Here is an 8,459-nt window from a genome sequence, read left to right on the forward strand (position 1 = left end):
CAGGAGACTCGCTTGAGCCCAGGAGTTGGAGGTTGCTGTGAACTGTGATGCCACAGCACTCTACCCAGGAGGAAAGCTTGAGGCTCTGTCTCAGAAAAAAAAAGAATTTTTTGGTGTCAGCGTTTTTATAAATTCCCAGAAGGCAATTTGTGGCCACTCCCATCACATTCTCCAACGTTTCATAGCAACCTAGAAAACAGCAATGATTCATAATGGATTTGGAGAGGATTATTATTTACAGCAAACACCTAATGAATGAGAATACCAGGGTGCTCTTTAGTTTAATTTTCTGGTCAAAAAGAGTTTACCATAGTTCTTAAAGACTTAACAAACTACGAATTCTGAGTCCTCTTCCTTTATGTGACAGTCCCAGGACTCCTAAGCATTCCAATCTCCAGTCACTTTGTGCCTGCTGAACTTTCACACCTGCCTTCACAGCATCAGTATTTAGTATACCTCCTTGTCAGCACTGCATATCTGGAGTGTCAACTCCTTAAGGGCAGGGGCCTTATCTTGCACATCTTGTATCCCCTGTCCCCTGTAAGCTGGTCCTCCAAAAGTCTCTACAAGTGAGCATGAGATCAATGAGCATCAAAAATTGAGATTGAGTTGCATAGTAATCAAATCCATAGTTTCCATTTAGAAAGGAAAAAGAAAACATTAGAGTCAGACCTAGATTTGCACAAGATACTTAATTTCAAGCAAGTTTAGTTTTCTGATCTGAAAATAGGGAGGATAAATCTAATCCACAGGGTTAGATACTGTGCAGTAAATACGATTTAGATGTCTAAAACATATCTTTTTTGAGACCCAAGGGCCAAATATGTGGGTCAAATTCTGGTTCTTTACTTAGTATGATAGTTGTGTAACGTTGGGCAACTTAACATCCCTGTGCCTTTTCCTCATTTTTTGTTAAAAAAAAAAAAAGGTGGGGGGTGATAATAGTACCTCCCTCAGTAGGCATATTGGGGGAATAGAATGAATTAATATTTCCATACTTGGAATGTTTACTGCTGCTGCTATTATAATTATTACTATTGTTAGGAACCATTTGCTTAAGAAGCTAAAACAAGTAACCGTGAAGCAATTTGCAAGTAATATAAGTCAGTAGCCAAGTCCATGCTAAATAGAGCTGAGTATCGCAAACTACAATTATTGTATGGGTTTCAGCAAAGAGAAAGGCTGGCGGGGCCTAAGAAACATTAGGAAAGGTTTTAAGCCAAAATTTTTAATGTTGGACAAATCTGTAAAGAATAAAGAAGGATATTCTAGGCTGGGTGGAGAAGCTAGGTAAATAAAGGTAAAAATTATGCCTTTGGATCTGTGCCTTCACCTCTGGGCTAGGAGACTGACCCAAAGTGAAAGAGATTGTTTAAATAGGCCTGCAGCATCCCTGGACTTCAGAATTCTGGAACATCATTCAAAATAAATAAATAAATAAAAAGTCAGCTGAGCTTGGTAGCTCACACCTATAATCCTAGCACTCTGGGAGGCCAAGACAGGCAGATTGCTTGAGCTCAGAAGTTCAAGACCAGCCTGAGCAAGAGTGAGACCCTGTCTCTACTAAAAATAGAAAAATTAGTCAGTTATTATAGAGGGCATCTGTAGTCCCAGCTACTTGGGAGGCTGGTGCAAGAGTTTGAGTTTGCTGTGAGCTATGATGCCATGGCACTCTACCAAGGGTGACTGAGTGAGACTCTCTCTTAAAAAAGAAAAAAAAAAAACTGTATTCAATCTAAGGCAATGTGGTGACCAAAGCCCCAAGAGATGTATCATTAACTTAATTTTATCTTAAAATCACCAGTCCCTTCTTGCAGTCAGCTTCGTACTAACTTTAAAGTAAATATGGTGGCTCGGCACCTATAGCTCAACCGGCTAAGGTGCCAGCCACATACACCTAAGGTGGCGGGTTCGAATCCCCAACCCGGACCCGCCAAACAACAATGACGGCTGCAACCAAAAAATGGCCAGGCGTTGTGGCGGGCGCCTGTGGTCCCAGCTACTTGGGAGGCGGAGGCAGGAGACTGGCTTGAGCCCAGGAGTTGGAGGTTGCTGTGAGCTGTAATGCCACAGCACTCTACTCAGGGGGACAGCTTGAGGCTCTGTCTCAAAAAAAAAAAAAAGTAAATATAGTAGAAATCAATATTAATAAATACTAATTCTGGGGAAAAAAAGCAATGCCTTTAGATCCAGAGGTGAGAAGAGAATGGATGAAGTCACACCTTTTCATAGAAGGGGCTTTTCTTTTCTCTTGATGGATGTTTACAAACCTGGATCACATCTGGCTCATCATCTGGAGCTCAGGTTCTTGGTGACAAGTTGTTATAAATGGAGAACTAAGGAAGACTAATGCAGTTGTGTTCCCATGGAAGATAATCAAACAATGCTAAACATAGCCACAATAAGGACCTATGGCTGCTAACAGATTTGGAGCTGCGTAACTGAACAAACCCCAAGGCTCCCCCGCTCCCTGGGGAATTGAGACCAAACGCAGTTTCTGTAGCATCTCTGGCAGAGTTGTGGGACTTTGTGGCTTCTTTGGGAAGGAAAGTACTACTAGCTGTTGTTCTTTAAGGTGGTTCTTTCCTGCCTCCTGAAGAGAATTCCAGGGCCTAAATTCTGGAAAGGGAAGGGAAGGTAGACAGAACATAAAAAAGAAGGTTTTATGTTGTTCACTCATGAGATCCATGTCTGTGTTCCCCAACCAGATTGCTGGACAAAGTGAGGGTTCTTAAAAAAAAAAAAAAAAAAAAAAACCCTCTTAACCAGGTGCTGTAGTTCATCCCTATAATCCTAGCACTCTGGGAGGCCAAGGGCGGGTGGACTGCTGGAGCTCACAAGTTCGAGACCAGCTTGAGCAAAAGCAAGACCACTCCCCATCTCTACTAAAAATAGAAAAACTGAGGCAAGAGGATAGCTTGCACCTAAGAGTTGGAGGTTGCTGTGAATTAAGATGTCACGGCACTTTACCCAGGGTAACTAACAGCTTGAGACTCCGTCTCAAAAAAAAACTCATCAGAAAAAAAAAAAAAAAGGTCTGTGCATACTTTTCAAGATATCAGCACCACAGATAAGCAAGAAAAGTCCTTACAAAAATAGCATAAGACCTCGGGTTGGACACCCCTGCTCCAAATCATCTGGGTGCAGATAGACCACATAAACCAAGAAGGTACCTTTATCCAGATCTCCTTTGAGCTGGAAGAAAACAAGTCACTTCATAAGTTACTGCATGATCCACATCCATATAGCTGTTTGCTGGATGGTATACCACCACTTCAAATATTGTCTACAGGAATTTAGAGAAAAATTTCTACTCAGGATTAGGAAGTAAAAAAATAAATAGCCAAATAATCTGAGGACAGGAGTATCTAGTGGGAGAATTATCAGGTCTGGCCAATTTCCTTGCTAAAACAGGTGGAAAAAGCTGACCTTTCTCTTCTTCATTGCTCATGGTGTAATTTCAACGAATGGGGAAACATAATGCAAAAGTTTTACATTTTCTTTCCCTTTCTCTGTACACTTGGGGAACAGCTGAACTAAAAGCTGAGGGAATTTGGTTCTCAAAATCCCTGAAGAGCTGGAGAAATCTCACCAGGCACTCAACCCCGGGATAATGAACTTGTAGCACCTTTGGGCAACCAGCCCAGGAACCATTACTGGAAGGGCAAGACCTGGCAAGTCCCTATTGCCATGAGCGAGCCCTGGGAGAAAGAGGTAACTACAATAATCACAGCCTGTGCTATTCTTTGTAGCTCAAACACCACACCTAGTTTTGCACCTGGAAGTTTACCCAATTATCTGTGTGCATGGAAGCTAGTCATGATAAAACTCTTGTCCTTTTCTTCTATTCTTTTATCTTTCTCTTTGGGGAACGACTGAAAATTGCCAGCTCCACTTTTCAACTTTAGAAGGCAGGTAGTAAATTACCCAGTAAATCAGAATTACACACATGCATCCAGCTAAGCCAAAAATATTTGAGATATTTACAATTATTTTCAAATATCAAAATATCACAGTAGTCATTATGGGAAGAATTAAATCTTCATACAATTTCTTTATTTTCATATTATTTTTATACTTTTCGGAGGCTTTAAGCAATCTTAATCTGATCTGATATCCCACAGAATTTCCACAGTAGGGCTGTCCATGAGGCCCAGGCCTCTGGCAAAGGAGGGATTGTATTCCAGGAATAAGAAGGTGCCTTCCAGGGAACTTAGAATGCTAACTGTTTTCTTGGCCTTTTGGATGGAAGCTTTTGGACAGTCTGTGGTTCACAAAGTTGTTTTGATTTTAGCTTTACACAAATAATACATGCATAGTGGGGATGCCAAAAACCTGTATACACAATGTAAGAGATGTTATCTATGTATCATATATTATGTATGTACTTGGAGCACCTCTTATAATCACAGAAGTCAGATGTGACTTGTATTCATCTTTTGTTGTATGTATATATCGAGAATTATAATTTTAATACAGTTTTTTCTTTTCTTTGGGTGTACCTTTTTTTGGCACCCTCTGTACATTGTTCTTAAGAAGCATTATAAACATTACATGTCATTAAAGATAGAGCCTCCTATGACCAATATCAGTCCAGGGTTCCTACTCCACTTCCCCAGCAGCAACCTCTATTGTCACTTTGAGTGTGTCTCTGTCTAGGTTTTTTTCAGGGTATGTGATTTTTACCTACTTGCATAATGCCCATTGTTTCAGTATTGTTTTCTGTAGGTAACTTAAGTGTAATCATAATTGTCCTGCAAATTGCTTTTTCCTTTAATATGTCTTGAGACTTTTTGGTATTAGTACTGAAGAGACCAACTACTCACTAAATGTGTGTAGAGAGTGTTTTCAAGTGCAAACATCTGAACTACAGAAGATGCAGAAAGAAATCTTATCTGAACTTCCCTTACTGACCAACACAGATCTTTACAAGAGTCAGCTGCCTTAACTGCTCCACTCCCCGGGGAGGTCTCCAGTCAGGAAGCCACTGGCTTTGAGAACTGGAATATTCCAAACAGAAAAAAAGTGTGTAAATAGGCCTCAATAAAACTTTCCACCATTTGAAGCCCCGAATTCCCCCGCCCTTATTAAAGCTAGTACGTTTTTTTTTTTTTTTATTGAATGGTAACTATGTGCATTGATGCCCTTCTGAAAGCTAGTATGTTTTAATACCCTTTGCTGTTCTGGGAGCTTTTGGGGGGGACCTGGGGACAGAGTCTCATTCATGGGTAGAGTGCCATGGCATCATAGCTAACAGAAACCTCCAACTCTTGGGCTCAAGCGATCCCCTTGCCTCAGTTTTCTATTTTTATTATTAATTAATTTATTTGTTTATTTTTGCAGTTTTTGGCTGGGGCTGGGTTTGAACCTGCCACCTCTGGCATATAGGACTGGTGCCCTACTCCTTTGAGCCACAAGTGCGGCCCAGTTTTTCTATTTTTAGTAGAGACAGGGGTCTCACTTTTTGCTCAGGCTGGTCTCAAACCTGTGAGCTCAAGCTATCTGCCTGCCTCAGCCTCCCAGAGTGCTAGGATTACAGGTGTGAGCCACCATGCCCAGCCCTGGGGGCTACTTTCTTTAGGGCACTCCTGCATATGCAATACTTTTTTCTTATGTTAGTGTCTATTGTCAGTTAATTTGCAGGACACTGACCAATTAAACCTTAATTGGCATAGAACTTTTTCCTCCTCATGGTCTATATAAACTTACTCCATTAATTTCAACTGCTGCATAGTATTCCATAGATGTAGCAGGTTAGGGGTTTTTGTTTGTTTGGAGTTTTCCTAGCAATGGTTTTTAGGTGGTCCCAATTTTTCCCCATTGTTAACAATGCTGCTGTGAACATCCTTGCACATCCCTCCCTGTATGCAGGTCAAATATGTCTTAGAAAATAGGAATTAGGGGTGGTGGCCGTGGCTCAAAGGGGTGGGGCACTGGCCCCTTATGCTGGAGGTGGCGGATTCAAACCCAGCCCCAGCCAAAAACTGCAAAAAAAAAAAAGGAAAATAGGAATTAGGAAGGCAGGTCCGCATGCTTCCTCTTGTTTGCTGCAGCAATTCCAGCACCTAGTACAGACAGCACCCAGCACACCTGTGCCGTAGGAGTTCACTCCTCCGACTGCTCTGAAGGGAGAGGGGCAAGATGGCCGGCTGGAGCCAGCCTCTGACAGAAGCTCCCGTCCAGAGGGAAGGATAATGTCCAGAAAGTACCCAATCAAGCTGAGGACTGGGAGCTGAGGCGAGAGAGAAGAGTAATATCTGCAGGTCACCTCTGCTGAGGCAAGCTGCGACTCCAAGAAAGCAAACTTCAGGAGGTTTTCTACAGACGAGTGGTGAACTGAGGACCTCTTGTTTCACCCCATGGGTGAGAGCTGTAGGAAGTGGGGTCTACTTCCCCAGAGGGACCCTGTTGAGACTCCAAACTCTCTCGCCAGGCAGAAAAATTCAACTACCATTTTCCCTGCCATTCTAAACATCCAGTCCACCCTTACCCCCTTGCCTGAGGAACCAGAAGCCTAACCCCTGCAGAGACTGTGGGAGGAGGCCCAAGAGCAGCAGCATCCACCCCAGCCGGCCCCGGACCAAGGCCCGAACCCCGCCTGAGCCTGAGCCGCGCTTCCTGTGCCCTTCACACCCTCACCCCCCCACCCCACCTCCATGCTGTGCCCTTGCCTGGCCAGAATCGTGAGCTGAGCACTTTCCTTGCTGAAGTCACGGAGCACCAGGGACTGCCAGAACTGTGTGTAGAGTCCCCAGCCCTGTGCTGGATCCGTGTGCCCACGCTCCTGCTCCCAGAGCTGCTCCTACAGCCAGAACTTTGTGGCAGTCGCATGGGAGCTGTGCAGGGTCACTTCCCACAAAGATCCAGCAACAATAGAGTGATCCCACTGGGGTCTAATCTTGGAGAGACACATCCTCAACTCTGAGGACTGCCAGAGAAAACCAGAACTCACTCTATAAGGATACCAGTGCTGCAGAGTGGCAGGGGAAAAGGTATGGTGGCTGAGGGAGAAAAGCATTTGCTAACTTAATACCCTCAGGATTAGACTGAGTCCAAGTGGAACACTAGCCAGTGGCTACTGAGTACCCCAGGCAGGCAGGCCTCAGCTCCCCCAGCTGACTGGTAGCAGAGGGTAGTGGCTAGGCTGCGGGGGCAGTGACCTTCCTTTGACTCTGACGGGTGCAAACCCCCAGCACATCCGCTTATTGGAGAGAGCAGGACCTCAATCCTGTTGGGTCACCAGTGACTGGGTGTGAAAGAGGAGCAAAGTGGAGAAAGAGACTCAGACCCCTGGTCTAACTCTGCTACCAGGTGGGTCTTTTTGACTCCACAGAGCACTGGAGCAAGCCAAATTTGATCAGCTAGTAGACCTCTGCCATCTAGTTGTTGGAGACCTTTCGAACTCTACCCCTTGAGAGTTCATACTGACTAGGTCAATTGGTTTGGAACTCCTAACCTGGGCCAATCTCCCAAGGTCCCTCTCGGGTGATTCCCTGGTTGTGTGGTAACAGGAAAGGTTGATTTCCCTCTTTTAGTTGTTGTCCATGGGGTGGTGAGGTGGGGAGTGGGCTGTCTTAATTGCTTGCATTTCTCCACAGCTAAGACTTCAGCAGAGTCACTGATCCACTATGATTGGACAAGAACCAGCTGAATACAAGACAGAGCCACCTAACCCCACCACACCAAGCAGGTTTCCTCAGCCTCAGACTGTAACACTGTATTGGTCCTTTGCAAAGCTATAGGGGAAAAGCTGTAGCCTTCAGTCCCAGATTCTTGACAAAAGGCTGGTTAGCCACAACCCCAGGAGCTCCCAATCCAATTTCACCTTACCTGCCCATCTAGCCAACAGTGAAAAATAATCATGAGGCGGAATCGGAAAAACTCTGACAACATGAATAATCAGAGTAGATCATCTCCCCCAAGGAACAATATGGCAGATACAGCACAAGATCCCATTCATAAACAAATGGCTGAGATGTCAGAAATCAAGTTCAGAATCTAGATAGCAAATAAAATCAACAGAATGGAGGTAAGGATGGAATTAAAATTTCAAGGAATTATTCAAAAGATGTCTCAATAATTCAACAAATTCAAAGACAAAATCACCAAAGATTTTGACATATAGAGGCAAGAACTTATAGCCCTCTAAGAACAGAGAAATACAGTAGAATCCCTCAGTATGGAACAGGCAGAAGAAAGGATCTCTGACACTGAAGACAAAGCTTTTGAACACCCCCAAACACTCAATGAGGAAAAAAAGTGGAGAATAAAAATGGATCATTCTCTCAGAGAACTCTGGGATAATTTAAAGAGATCTAATATTCACCTTACAGGAATACCTGAAGGTGATGAGGTTGCTGTGAAGGATACAGAAGCTTCACTTCATGAAATAATCAAAGAGAATTTTCCAGCCATGCCAAGAGATTCTGAAATCCAGATCGCAGATAGTTTCAGAACAC

This window comes from Otolemur garnettii, unplaced genomic scaffold, assembly GCF_000181295.1.
Source record: "Otolemur garnettii isolate 467f Iridium unplaced genomic scaffold, OtoGar3 scaffold00024, whole genome shotgun sequence".
Lineage (NCBI taxonomy): Eukaryota > Metazoa > Chordata > Mammalia > Primates > Galagidae > Otolemur > Otolemur garnettii.